Source organism: Mauremys reevesii, linkage group 1, assembly GCF_016161935.1.
Source record: "Mauremys reevesii isolate NIE-2019 linkage group 1, ASM1616193v1, whole genome shotgun sequence".
Taxonomy (NCBI): Eukaryota; Metazoa; Chordata; order Testudines; family Geoemydidae; genus Mauremys; species Mauremys reevesii.
Window position 1 is genome coordinate 62,645,976 of NC_052623.1, and position 15,471 is coordinate 62,661,446.

The window sequence follows — 15,471 nt, forward strand, 5'->3', positions numbered from 1 at the left end:
TCAAATTCCCATCAGACTCTACATAATTACAGCTTTTACAGCATTGGCTGCCCTATTCCTGGGTATATTTCACATATCCCCACTGGTCCCTGCATGGGAGTGAATCTACATGCACACCACTACTCGCACAAGTAGCTTGGCATGGTAGTTATGATAGGACTGAGGGGACAAGGTTGCATGCTGAATTTTGGGATTTGAAGCCAGGAGGACCCAGCTGATTGGCTTTCTAGTTAGCCTTAGATTTGCTCAAACCAGTCCATAATATTTTGCATATTTACTTATTTTACAGTGATAGTGTTATGGATTGGGCTAAACTTTGTTATAGGTCAGGCCTAGCTGCCACCTTCCATTCAGAATACATGTAAAGAAGCCATTGTAACTAGGTGCTGAAACAATAGCAGTAGCACTTAAAAACACAGGCACATAGAAACACCGAGTAGAAGCTGAATCGTGTTGTCCACGTGTTTTCAAACACAGGGGCTAAGGCTTTGATTAGTGCAAATATTTTGTATGTGTTGCCAGAAAGAGGCACAAGACAAAATGAAGCAAGGCAGACTGGGAGAAACTGAGGGCTTGTCTACACTACGTAGCTTTTAGTGACAAGGCTGACACAGCCTTGTCGCTAAAAGTCAGCACGTGTGAACGCTCTCTATTGGTATTTTGTCGGCACTTTTGCCGACAAAATACTTCCAGCCCTACGAGCGGCAGTTGCTTTGTCGGTAGGAGAGCACTCCTGCCGACAAAGCCGTGTTCACACTGCCACTTGCATTGGCAAAACTTTTGTCTTTTGCAACGTTGTCGACAAGCCCTGAGAGACAGTCTGGACAAACTGGGGGTGTGACCCTGCAAGAAGCTAGAGATACGGGTTCTGGATTCGGTGTGGGTTGTAGGCCTGGCTTGACATAAGTAACTTGCCTCATTTTTTAATGGCCATGATTGGGAAAGTGAATGGAAGGTTAAGTTGCAAATAGGGGCTTAACAAACAGTATGCTGGAGTCAGGATGTCTGAGCCAGCTAACGTAAGAGGGAGAACACACCAGGGAACCACTTACTACAAAGAAGATAAGAATGGACAAGATAAACTAGGAATGTAGAGATGAGGTAAAGTATGGACAATGCATGGACAGAGAGCATATTGTACAGGGATTGGTTCCTGAAATGTAACCAAGCCAATCATGAGGCATATGCAATGTATGGTTAAGAATGCATGTGTTATTAGTGTTAGTAAAAATGCATAGAGGGTGAAGTTTTGCTGTGTAACTTTAGATGTGTGCCCTATAACCACCCCTTACACTTAAGTTCAACTCAGAGTAGCTTTTCTGTATGCCAATTAAAGTACCTGAACGATGAAATCCAGAGTTGAACTGAGCTTTCTGGATCCCAGAGAACTGGATGAGGTACCCTCCCAGAAAGGGACAAGGTGTTCTGGATAACAGAGTGGAAAAGGTCTCAGAGGGAATCCCAACATGAGCGAAAGAGACTTTGGGACTGTAAGCAAAAAAACTCTTTTTGGTTCCTCCTGCATTTGGAAATCCAGGATTTTGCTAACTCCTTGCTAATAAACAAGATTGCATCAAAGAAAATACCAGACTGTGGCAATTTCCACTCCCAACTGGAACATCTTCAGGGCCCCAAACTTTGACTAGCCACTCGGGTCAAAAAGGGGTAACATTACTATAGCAATGGTATGCTTCAAAGACAAATGCTGATTTTAAGTAACCCAGTCATATTTTACAAGCATATATTGAACAGCATAACTGTGTGCACACAGTAGAAGTTGACACAAAAGCTTTCGTTTATACAGAGAGTATCTTTCCTATTTAAGGAACAGAGTGGAGTTTATTGCTCAGGATGTCAACTGATTGCTCCTTCCCTCCCCCAATTCTTAACAGGGGGCTGTTCTTGCTGCAGAGTTTTCATTGTACTAAATACAATTAGAAATGACCCTCAACCAAAACTCCAAAAATTAAAAGTTTGTATCTGGATTTGAACATCATAGCTATCCCCTCTCTACATGGGCTGAATCAAAATCGCAGATGTGAACACTGCTAAACTTTGCAAAAATTCTGATCTGGCTCATATCAAAAGGGCATGGAAGCATCTTTACATACAAAGGGGGGAGGGATAGCTCAGTAGTTTAAGCATTGGCCTGCTAAACTTAGGGTTAGGAATTCAATCCTTGAGGGAGCCACTTAGAAATCTAGAGCAAAAATCAGTAGTTGGTCCTGTTAGTGAAGGCAGGGGGCTGGCTGGACTCAATAACTTTCAAGGTCCCTTCCAGTTCTAGGAGATAGGTATATCTTCAATTACAAAAAAAGAGTTAGAATTTTTGCAGCTTTTATTTTTCTCCTATTATGTCCTTCTTTCTAGGCTCAGAATGGAATCTGTTTTGTTTTTCCTTTTAGTTGGCAGTTTCTCACTCTCTCTCTCTTCTCTTAGATTTTTCTATACTGCCTGTCACCAAAGTGCTATCTAAGCACTGAACAGGTAAATTAGATCTGCATGGTGATTGTTCACTGTAGACTTCACAGTAACAAAATTCTTCTCCTACTCTGCCCTCTTCATGTAAATTACTGTAAAATTTAATGATGTCACCAGAGTAATAAAAGTGAAATTTTAATGGCTGCTCCTTGCTCTTACATCCCTAAACAATCTGTTTTACAGCACCATTCATATAACTAAATCTGGATTTCCCCAATATAACCTGTCACAGCTACTTCTAAGTGCATAACAATGAAACCCTGACTATCTCCCTCTCTTGGTGTATTTTAGCTAGCAGCAGAAGTGCACTTGACAAAATTTGTCTGGTTTAAAAGACAAATCTCACATCTTTTCAGAATTCCTCATTTTTTAAGACTAAATGATTATAGTCCAAACTCAGCTCTGAAGTTGGAATTGTGCCTGAATAGTCAAGGCTGAATTTGCCCCTGCTTCTGTGGTTAGCGTGTGGGTTGCATAGCATCATTATCACACATAACTACATTTGGGTGACATTTTTCAGACAAAGAGTTTGTTCACTGAAAAATGCAGTTTCAGTTGACCCAAACTATATGGGAATTTGACACCAATTTTGGCCATTCACAAAACTGTCAGAGAACGAAGAGGAGTTGTTGGCGTTGGTAGTACCATTCACAGCTCCATGCCTCTATAACCTTTAGCCCTGTGGTAAGGGCCCTCAGCTGAGGTGGGGGGGACCCAGGTTTAAATTACTGCTCTAGAACATAAACAAAATGGACTTTTTCAATTCATCAAAAATTCTGAACAATTTCAAATTAGGTTATAAATGGAATTTTTTTCCAGAACAGCCACCAAACAAACAAACAAACAAAAAATCAATTATTCACTCAGCTCTACTTATAAACTCTATACTTATACTATTCTAAAGCCAATATTAATTTTCTATGATAACAAGATACATAGGATGAGAAATGAATGAGTATTGTTATAAAATGGGATTTCAACTTAAACACTACACCCAACAGGCAATGTAATAAATAAATAAATAAATAAAATTGAAAAGAATTAAGGTCAAAACAAACATTTGGGTTTTACTGCCCATGATTTACTGTAAACAGACCTCAGTATTACCACACTAGGGCTTTTCTTCACTGTGAACCCAGTGTTCTGTCTGCAGTCAAGTGCTTTCTTCAACTAATACAACTAACTAAAACACAAGATTCCTGTAATAAATTCTTGCCCAGGGTAGATAAGGGTGCCTCATCTTACAGCCATCTCCCCCATAGAAAACTGCTATTACAGAGCCAAATGTTTCCTTCATTTTCATTAGCAAGGGAGTGTAAGGATAAGGCCTTTGTCTGCAGCCATATTGTAAGGCCTGAAGCCTAGGGTTACCAGATAGCAACAGTGAAAAAACTGGACAGGGGATGGCGGGTAATAGGTGCCTATATAAGAAAGTCCCAAAAACGAGACTGTCCCTTTAAAAACAGGACATCTGGTCACCCTACTAAAGCCTAAGGCCTTCCTCTGCAGCCAGATTAAAAGAGCAGCCAAGCAGCAGCCATTAGGTGAGAAGCAGGAAGTCACATCCTCACATTCCTTCTAAACTACACTAAAACTATGTAATATCAGGCTGTTAAGAAGGACCCTGTCCTAATGGCACCCACTATCACCAGATAAAGAAATAGATCTCTAGATGGTTAAAGAAAACTTAGTTTGATAGCATTCTGTCTGGCAAGAAATGACTTATCAATAGCTGTAGTTGTGAAATCCTCCTTTCTTTATTGTTTTGTCATTATAGTCCCCACTTCCCTATTATTTATCTGTATGGTCTCTGTCTGGTTTTTTAATTCATTTTGCTAGGTGTAAATTAATTAAGGTGTCAGGGTAGGATTGGTTAGAGAATTTTGTTACACTATGTTAGGATTCGTTAGTAAAATTTTAGTATAATGATTGGTTAAGGTACAGCTAAATGGAACTCAAATTTCACTGTATAAACTGGGGTCCAAAAGGAAGTTCTTTGGGAATCAACTCCAGGACACAGCCCCAAAGATCAGAGCTGCCAAACCTCAACACTCTGCCAGTGACACCGTGCAGAAACTGGAGTCCCCCAGATGGACCTGATTCTGACAGGCCATCAAGAAAATTCATCTGTCTTATTGGGAGTGGTGAGCACTGTATGTGTAGTGTGTGCATTCTGTTTTTGGTGATCATTAATAAATAAAGGTTAAGGATATTATTGTGTAAGGCTCTTTCACTGGTAAAAGGTCCTGCAAACCTGTAGAAATAGTGTACACCTGGAGCCCTACATATTGGGAAAGGGCGTGTGTAATTAAATTGACCAGGTTAGTTACACCTTGAGCCCTACGAATTGGGTCCGGGTGGCCCTGAGCCCTACGAATTGGGTAAGGGTAGGTGCTTTTTGCCTGGAGCCCTATGAATTGGGAAAAGGTGGGGTGCCCTCTTGTGTGCAGGTAACTGGAGAGTCTGCACCCACAGATCCTGGCCTGTGGGCAGGGGCAGCTCCAGGCCCCAGCATGCCAAGCGCGTGCTTGGGGCGGCAAGCCGCGGGGCCGCTCTGCCAGTGCCGCGAGGGTGGCAGGCAGGCTGCCTCCGGCAGCTTGCCTGCGGAGAGTCCGCTGGTCCCGCGGCTTCGGTGGACCTCCCACAGAGGTCCGCCAAAGCCGCGGGACCAGCGGACCCTCCTCAGGCAAACAGCCGAAGGCAGCCTGCCTGCTGTGCTTGGGACGGCAAAATCCCTAGAGCCGCCCCTGCCTTTGGGCACTGAAGTGGACAGTACCAGCTCTGCAGCATGCTCCACCTCTCCCTCTGTAGAAACCCCTTTGTGAATGCTCTGCAGGATTCATACATTGCTTGTGAAGAAGGGGCAGGCTGAGAACAGGATGAGTAGTGCTGATCATACTGGACAGAATCCTCCTCCCAAAAAGCAATGGGGCAAACTAGTAAAAATTATTATGACCCCCCTACTATGCTGTCATCAAACCCAATCAAGAGGGATCTAGGAGGCAGCAGTGGTTGAGGGTAACCTTAGCAACACAGGTCAAAGGAACAGATATATGCTGGAAGTGGAAAGGAGGTGGGGGGGGTCACAGTGGCTTCACAAAAACAATTCTGTAGATCTACAACACCTCAAGCTCCTCAAGTCTAGGGAAAAACCTGTCCCCTGACAAAAGATTTAGGTGGAAACTCTACAGATACAAAGGAAAGTTACCATTTGTTCCCAAGTAGGAAAGCATTGAGCCTTTGATGCAGTGAAGACAAGCTGTGCAATGGCTACCTGGCTTGTTTCTGGGGGGAAATTAAACAAGTGCATGATTTTGGAGTGGTGGGGTTTTTTTTGTTTGTTTTGTTTTTTGTTCAGTTCTGTTTGTTAGAGCAGCAGATTTTTCTGGGACATTAGGTCAATTTGGTTTTGTTATTAGGCCAAATTCATTCCTCAGTGTAACTCCAAGGAAGTCAGGGTTGTTTGATCAGAGATGAATTACGCCTCTCCTTATAATTTTGCGTAGCTTTCCTAATGCCCAGAGATTGAGTACGTTAGAAACAAATAAATAAAATTAAATAAGCTGTTTGTCCAGCAGGTTCCAGCTTTTATCCATCTGCTTCTTTTTTGTCTCAGTCCCTCAGCTGCACCATTTCTCATGCAATATTGTAAAAAAAAATGACTCATTCTTCACATGACAGAAGAAAAGGATTTTATTCATAAAAAGGCTTCTTCCTGCTCTGGCTGCCCAGCATCAACTCCTATTTTACTTCTCTTCTTATTTAAAAGAATGACAGTGAATATGTAATTTTTCTAACCCTGGTTATATATTATAATACTCAGCATCATTGCCACAATAAAATGAAGAACCAGATTCTCCACTGAGACAAAAACAATGAGACTTCATTGTAGTCAATGGGGTTGCCTGACATAAACAAGAGGAAAAATTGGCCCAATATCATCATGATCTTAGTAACTGCACAATGACTGACTCAGCCCAACTGGCAAATGTCACTTTTTGCTTAAAATTGGAAAAAAAAAAAAAAAAAACCTACACAACAAAAAACAGGACACAAAGTAATTTTCTGCACTCCCCTTTCGCTGCTTTGCAAATGGGAAGAAAATCTAAAGTTTTCCAGTTTTACTTTGCAGGTACAGTGTTTTACTCAATTCTGTTTTGTGTATTTGCGTTAAATAATTGTTAATAACAAACAAAGGGTCAGATCAGACATCCCAGATTCACTAGTGGAGGGAACCTCCTTCTTATGCATATGGGTATCAGCTACCTATGCAGAGGTCTCCCTCTACTCAGCCTAGGACTGTGGGGAGGGCACTCTGCTGAATTAGAGACATAAGAACGGCCATACCAGGTCAGACCAATGGTCCATATAACCTAGTATACTGTCTTCTAACAGTGGCCAATGCCTGGGGTTTCAGAAGGTGTGAACAGAATAGGGCAATTATCGAGTCACCCAGTCCCAGTATCGGGCAGCCAGAGGCTTAGGGACGCCCAGAGTATGGGCTGCATCCCTGACCATCTTGGCTAAAAGCCATTAATGGACCTATCCTCCATGAACTTATCTAGTTCTTTTTTTAACCCAGTTATACTCTTGGCCCTCACAACATCCCCTGGCAATGAGGTCCACAGGTTGACTATGTGTTCTGTGAAGAAGTACTTTCTTATGTTTGTTTTAAACCCACTGCCTATTAACTTCATTGGGAAAACTAACACTTCCTTATTCACTTTCTCCACACCATTCATGATTTTATAGACCTCTACCATATCCCCCTTTAGTCATCTCTTTTCCAAGCTGAACAGTCCCAATCTTTTTAATCTCTTCTCATATAGAAGCTGTTCCATACTCTTAATCATTTTTGTTGCCTCTCTTTTTATAGATGATGCAACAGAACTGCACACAGTATTCAAGGTATAACCATACCATAGATTTATATAGTGACATATTTACAATTTTATTATCCATCCATTTCCTAATGGAGCCTAACATTATGTAAACTTCTGTGACTGCTACTGCATATTGGGCAGATGTTTTCAAACAATTATCCACAACACCACTCAAGAAAGATCTGGGAAACTGCTAATTTAGAGCCCATCATTTTGTATGTATAGTTGGGATTATGTTTTCCAATGTTCATTTCTTTGCATTTATGAACATGAAATTTCATCTGCCATTTTGTCACACAGTCACCCAGTTTTGTGAAATCCCTTTTTAAATTTTCGCAGTCTGCTTTGGACTTAACTATCTTGAGTGTAGGGAGGCGGCCTGGCACCCAGCCGCCCCAGAGAGGGACAAGCCCTTATGGACGCCAAAGGGGGCAGAGCCGCAGGAGCCTGTGCCCGCCCCCCAGAGGTCAAGGCGCAAGACAGGAAGTGTAAAAGCCCAGCCCCAGGGCTCAGAAGTGGCCTGGCCGCCAGAGAGGCCAGACGCTGGTGCCCTAGCTCCCACTGGGGAGACTCCTGCCGCCTGCGACCGACCCGAGGACTGGCCGTACCTGCGGAGCCTGGACGCCGACCAGGCGCTGGAAGAGCCCCCAGGCCGGCCGGTACAAAGGGACCCCGAGGAGCTGCCCAGTTTACCCCTTGCTCAGTATCCGGAGGAGCCCATGGTGTGGGACGCTGCGGAAGATGCCGCCGGGACAGAGGTACTGGTAGAGGGGGAGGTTGGAAGTAGCCCGGGGGCAGCGGACCCTAGTCTGGCTGCAGCACACCCAGAGCCGATGTCAGTGTGTTGCGGCCAGGATCCCCACTGACACAGCAGCAGGCTGCCTGCCGCTGCTAGGGCCCCGGGCTGGGACGCAGAGGAGTGGGTGGGCCTGCATCCCTCCTGCCACCCCACTCACCGGTGGCAGTCTCCCCCCTCACCCTCCATGCTCAGGCCCAGGAGCCTGGGCTTGAACTGCTAACTGTTTGCTCAGCCCCTGCCTGAGGGTCTGAGCCCTGAACTATTGTTTGCTGCCCCGCCCTGACTTACGGCCGGGGCTTGAATACTGAACTGTTTGTTCAGCCCCTGCCTGAGGTTCTGAACCCCGAATTGTCGTTTGCTGCCCCGCCCTGACCTAGGGCCGGGGCTTGAATACTAAACTGTTTGCTCAGCCCCTGCCTGAGGGCCTGAGCCCCTGACTGTTTCCTGCCTCACCGGGCTAATTCGCCAGCTCACCAGACTCATGTAGTGAGGCGGCCTGGCTCCCAGCCGCCCCAGAGAGGGGCGAACCCCAACAGCGGACGTTTACCTTGAGTAATTTTGTATTGGCTGCAGACTTTGCCACCTCACTGTTTTTCTCTTTTTCCAGATCATTTATGAATATGCTGAATAGCACACATGTCCCAGTATGAATCCTGGGGGGGCCTCTGCTATTTACCTCTCTCCAGTCTGAAAACTGACTATTTAAGGAGGTTTGATGCTGAGGATGGGAATAGGTATCTCTGCAGAGGATGTGGGAGGTACAGATGGGGCACGCTGACCTTTGGGGAGATTACCTTTCTCACCGATCCTCCTCTGCAATGGGGACCCTCATGTAAAGGTGTACCGTTGAGTTGATGATAGAGTTGATGATAGATGCCTCAGTGCTCAGATGGAGAGTTTGCCTGGACCACATTCAGACCCCAAGCCTCTGGACTCACAAGGATACTCACCTTCACATAAACAGTTCTGATTTGCAGAATGTTTGTCTAGGCTGTATAGCACTTCTTCATCTGCTACATGGTCTAGGTCATGATGGACAACAGAACGATAATGTTTTATGTCAGACAGAGGAGCATGCTCATACTTCTCCGTTTGCCAAGAAGCTCTTCTCTGGAACTGATGCATTTGTCACCAGATTATACCACTAGCTCCCTACCTGCCAGGCTTACAGAATGTCCTTACAGACCAACTCAGCAGGCAATTCGCAAGCAACCATGAATGGCCTGTTAAGGACACAATCCTGCAGAGCATGTTCCCCTGGGTGGGGTTACCCCAGAATAGATCTATTCACTACAGGCAGGAACAGTAAGTGCTAAGTGTTCTGTTCAAGGGGATGTGTGATGGGGTGCTTCACTCACCACTGGACTGGTGCCTCCTCATGGTCCCCATCACACCATGTCTCTCTCTCAGCTCTGTAGCTCCTCTCTTGTCCCAGGAACTGATTCAGCCCTCCAGCTAGATCACTCAGCATTTCCCCCGCTTCCTGGGTACATCCTCCAAATTCTGTCACTCCCACAGTGACCCAGGCAGTCTTCCAGTTCACTTCCCTGCTGGTGCCACTTCCCCAGTGGCAGAAAGGGGAACCTGGGCCAGGCTTCTCCTCCAGATTTCAGTCCAGAAGCTCTGTGCTTTCCTCTCCGAGTCCTCACTGCTCCTTCCCTGGACTGCTTCCTACAACTCCTGGTTTCCTTCCTTGCCCTGAGTGTACCAGCTCCAAACCTTCCTACCTCTCCCTAGGGAGTGAGTGTCCTTTCCCAGGAACAGCCCTTGTCTGTTGCCAGCTTCCTGGTGTTATAGGCCCTGCCCATTCCTGCACAGCTGAACCTGCTTGCAATCAACTCCCTGCTCTTCCTCCAGGTACAGCCTGTGATGTTAACAGGCCTACCTGGCCACCTTGCAGTCCTGTTTGGGGTGGACACCCCATCACAGGGTGTCTGAGCCCAGGCTCTGTCAGATGCTTTCCTTATCACATGGACCCCAGGGATAATGTATGCCTATCCACCAATCCTGTTAATACCAAGGGTCCTGAGGAAACTCAGGCAGGACTCAGCAGTAATGATTATGCTGGCACTAGCTTGGCCCACACAATTCTCAAGTTGAAAGTTTCATTATGTCTAACTCTTGATAACATCACATCAGGCGAGAGAGACTCTCCCAGAATGAAGGTCAGTTCCTGTTTCCTGACCTTGCATCATTGCATCTGACATCATGGATGCTTGCTAGTTAACTACCATTGAAAAACCTGCTCTGCTGAGGCGCAGCATATATTAGTTCACCGCAGGAAGGACTTTGCTAGGTTGACCTATGCAGCCAAATGGAAGAGTCTCATTGTTCTGGACTATCTGCTATCCCTAAAAAAATTCAGAGCAATCTGTCAGCTCCACAAGTCTATCCTTAGCAGCAAAATCTCCTCACCAGAGTTCAGGATTACAACATATTTTCCCATCCTATAGTTGACACATTCCTCAAGGGCCTCATTTATGTGTTTCCCACAGACTAGGAGCCCCATCCTTCTTAGGATCATAATATAGTTTTAGTCAGGTTATTGGGGTCTCATACTACATCTATGAAAATAATCTTTTTAGTAGCTTTAACACCAGCCCAAAGGGTAGGAGGAAAACAAGCACTTATGGATGATCCACCTTACTAAGGATAAGTTAACCCTTAGGCTTCCACCTAGGTTTGTACTCAAGATTGTTTCAGACTTCTATTTGGATCAGATGATTCATCTGCCAGTTCTCTTTCCCAAGCCCTACCCCAGCCATGGGTAAGCCAAACTATACAGTTCAGGATGTTAGGGCTGTTTCAGACTACCGTGACAGAATGAAGTCATTCAGGAATTCCCCTAGACTGTTTGTAGCGTGTGCGGATGAGATGAAAGGCCAGGCAATAGCTACCCAGAAGCTATCTATATGAGTGTCTAGTTCCAGTAAATCATGCTATGAGTGATCTAGACTGGATCTGCTTAGGTAGGTAAAAGCCCACTCCACCAGGGCTCAGATAGCTTCTGCGGCTTCCCTGAGAAGTACCGTATACCAATTTCAGAAATTTGCAGTGCACTTACAGAAGGAACATTCAACACTCTCACACAGCACTGTTACCTTGTCAACGCATCAAGATCTGATGCCCACTTTGGTAGAGCTGTCCTATAGTCATTATTTAAATAAAGTCCAAGTATCTACTTCCTGTCTGTGAGCTTACTTTTTGTGTTACCAGAAGTAGAATATATGTGGACAATCACTCAAAGAAGAAAGACTGGTTGCTTACCCTATGGTAACTCTGGTTCTTTGAGAAGTGTTGTCCATATCTATTCCATAATCCCCTCCTTCCATGCTACTGTGGCATCTTATAACAGATTCTGTGTTGGCAAAGGAATTGAGGCACAGTTAGTCCTACTCTGTCCTTTATACCATTGGGTGGCAAGGGGAAGGATGAGGACATCTAGTCCTCACATGTGGCCTCAGCAAACACTGCTGACCAAAAGAATCTGATCTCATGCACATGGGGAGCATGGTCACCAGAAGTACAATACATATGGGCAACCCAAAGAACCACAGAAACAGTAGGTTAATAAATGTTTTTACTGGCTTGACTCTCAAAAGGCCATACTCTTTAGCCAACAGGACTCAAGAACCATGTCACTCCATCACAGCTCAACATTTAAACTGTTTAGATTAGAACACACATCACTATAAATAAATATTGCCAACTATAGTACCGGTATTTAAATACTTCTGTCTCCCTGAAGCTCGACATCTTTGAAGAGGAGGAATCTGCTATTCCATTATGTGAATATTTGCAAAAGACACTCAACACATTATCTAAATTGATCATTTGGTACTGCAGTACTCTATAAAGCATGTTTAAAATCAGAAAAATCACAATTCAAGTTAAATACTTTGGAAAAACATTTATCAAAAACCTGGCTAGCTACAAGTATATATGAAAATTCAGATTGCATACTGTTTCCGAAGAATCAATAGTTCTGCAGCCTGTGGTTCTGCCTAAATACTCTAGTGTGAGTTTACTGGGAAAAAGAAAGATAAAATTAGCAATCAGTAGTACCATCCAGGACAGAAATCTCATTTGTTGGTAAAACATTTAGTCAGTTGCATGACCACACTTTGGTTTGTTATGAAATGTATTTGAGACCAAAGAACTAATGTCTGTCTTATAGCAATAAACCTGACTATTTAACTATAGTATAGGATAATCTGGTATCATGTAGAACCTGTCTGGGAAGCTGTCTCATTCAGTATTGTTACATTCACTTTATGTATGTGTGCTCCCAAATTTACACCCTTTTACACGTTACTTGTTTACCAGTAAAAGGTATTGTGTACTTCATCTGAAACTAGATTTAACTAATCGGCTTTCTACCTTGTTTTTCTGATACCATGCTGTACCCCTTATCTTTGTTGTGAACACGTACATTCCAGGTACCAAAGGGCATTAAGGCACCTCCCCAGGTCTGTAATAGGGTAGAACAATCATATGTCTTGTCCTCCTTTGGGACACTCCAGTACTGGCTTGTGAGAAAAACTCTCTACTTGTTGCTATGATAAAATAGTCATATGATGGATCTTGACAATTTAAGCGAAAACTTACTTCACTTAAATATGAGGTATTATGGGATACTTAGAATAAGAATAGGATTATAGTAAAGGTGTAGGCAAATTTAGGCTATACAACTGCTATAATATTTGTGCTTAATGCATACTAATATATATTTGGTGCAGTTAAAACATTTATATACACAGGTACATATTAGGAAGTGGATACTTGAGCTTTATTTAAATAATGACTACAGGACCAGCATATATTGGCCAACACATTGCTTATATTTGTAGCACAGACATGCCTTCCAACAATTTATATAGTAATTAAAAATATGCCTGTAAAACCTTACTTTGGCTCCCTGGTACACATGCCTTATTATACAGTCTTTATTTAAATGATTCAGTACTATTTTTAACACAAGATCCTGCCTGATTCAATGCACAGGAGGGATGGTACTCATTTAATGAACAGCTGTTCAATATTTTTAATTATTTTAAATATTCATTATGTGGACCTAGGCCCGATTTACTACACACTAGCCAAACCCTTCTTTGAATACAGAACTATTAATTTCAACATGAGCTTTTTTATGGTGCTCATCTCTATAGGATCTGAGTGCTTAACAAATGTTAATCAACCTTCACAACATCCCTGTGATACAACTGGGTATTGTTTTCCCTATTTTACAGATGGGGAACAGATTAAGATAAAAAATGTTGACTGCCCAATATGAGACATTTAGGACCTGATTTTTCAGAATACTTAGCACTATATAGTACATGATATGCTCAAGATACAGTTCCTATTGACTTCAGTTTCAGCTGAGAGCGCTTTGCTCTTCTGCAAATCAGGTATCAGGATTTCAAATTAAGCACCACAAAAAGTGAGGAATTCACAACTAGTGACCACCTGGGAAAAGTCTGGTTCAAGCAACTTGCCTAGCATCACATAGGAACTCTGTGGAGGAGGCAGGGATAGACTCCAGTTCTCCAGGCCAGCACTCAACTGACTTAACCATGAAACTGTCCTTTTTTCCACTGCAGTCATCTGCCTCACTGTAATGGTTATCACAGTTGCTTCAGATGCAAAAAGTCCATGCTTTAAAATCAGGCAGAAACATGGTGCAAGGATATTTTAGCCTATAGCTTGGTCATCTTGTCTTGAGTTTTAGTCTGGAAAAAATCAGATACCTGTCCTTGTTGCAGTGAGAGGGAGACCCTGGTGCACATCTACGTAGATCAGGTTGCAGCCCCTCTTCCGACTCCTCCAGAGGCTGCACTTTAATTTACATCACCTTGTGACAGTGCACCCCATAAGGCTTTATGGAAATATGCTTAGGAATGTATACATGACATAACTGGAATATGTTTTATGCTACATATGCCATGTGACATGTCTCTGTAAAGGTTATGATCTACTGAATCTATTTATCCTATTTGTATGCATGTGTCATTTTTGTATTCAAAGTTATGAATATTGGCTGTGTACTTGCTTGATTTCTAAGTAGCCTTAGTAAAGCATTTTGTCAGCTTCTTGAGAAAGGAATGTGCAAATTAAGTGCCCAATCAAGAAACACTTAAAGGACAATGAATCTTGGAAGGCTCCAATCCACATAAGAATTCTACCTGAGGACGTTCAGGGTAGCATATAAACAAGGGCTGCTGCCTGTAAAAACTGAGTCATGCATGGACATGTGACTTGCCCATGTGACTCCAAAAACTCCATCTTGAAGCTGGACTTTGCATAGGAGAGAGGAGGGAGTCTTCACCCACAGAGAAAGTCTATTTAAACCCGTGGGAGACCCCTCCATTTTGTCTTCATCTGGCTAGAGAGAGAGCCTCTCCACCCCCAAGGATACCTGAAGAGACTGGAACAAACGACAGTAACTACAGGGGGTGTGAGTGATTGCTGGACCCAGACTAGAAGGAGACTAGTCTGTAAAAGGAAGCTTACTGGAACTTCTCTGAGGGTGAGATTTTATCTGTACTCAGTTTTATTATATTACTGTATTAGGCTCAGACTTGCATATTTTGTTTTATTTTACTTGGTAATTCAGTCTGTTCTGTCTGTCACTACTTGGAACCACTTAAAACCTACTTTCTGTATTTAACAAAAATCACATTTTACTTAATTTACCCAGAGCAAGGGTCTGCAACCTCTGGCATGCGGCTCGCCAGGGTAAGCACCCTGGAGGGCCGAGCCAGTTTGTTTATCTGCTGCATTGGCAGGTTCGGTCAACAGCGGCTCCCACTCGCCGTGGTTCGCCGTTCCAGGCCAATGAGGGTGGCGGGAATCCGCGGCCAGCACATCCCTCACCCGCGCTGCTTCCCGACGCCCCCATTGGCCTGGGATGGCGAACCGCGGCCAGTGGGAGCCACAGTCCACCAAACCTGCCGACACAGCAGGTAAACAAACTGGCCCGGCTCGCCAGGGTGCTTACATTGGCGAGCCACGTGCCAGAGTTTGCCGACCCCGACCCAGAGTATGTATTAATAGCTGGGGGGCGGGGGGGCAAACAGCTGTGCATATCTCTCTATCAGTGTTATAGAGGGCAAACAATTTATGAGTTAAAGCTATAAAGCTTTATAATGTAAAGCTTATATAGGGTAAAAATGGATTTATTTGGGGTTTAGACCCCATTGGGAGTTGGGCATCTGAGTGTTAAAGACAGGAACACATCTTAACTTGCTTTCAGTTAAGTCTGCAACTTTGAGGCAAGTGGTTCAGACCCTGGGTCTGTGCTGGAGC

General features: G+C 43.8%; 1 protein-coding gene across 2 annotated transcripts in view; it reads right to left on the reverse strand.

Annotated features, from left to right (window-relative positions):
* CYSLTR2 (cysteinyl leukotriene receptor 2) overlaps positions 1 to 15,471 on the reverse strand; it is a 60,253-nt gene that overhangs the window by 26,526 nt on the left and 18,256 nt on the right. The window contains exon 1 of one of the 2 annotated variants that reach the window (XM_039520069.1): positions 11,431 to 11,518. The exons of the other annotated variant lie outside the window; for it this stretch is intronic. The gene's annotated coding sequence lies outside the window, so the exon portion shown is untranslated. Of the gene's footprint in view, positions 1 to 11,430; positions 11,519 to 15,471 lie in introns of those variants that run through there. 2 annotated transcript variants of the gene reach the window in all.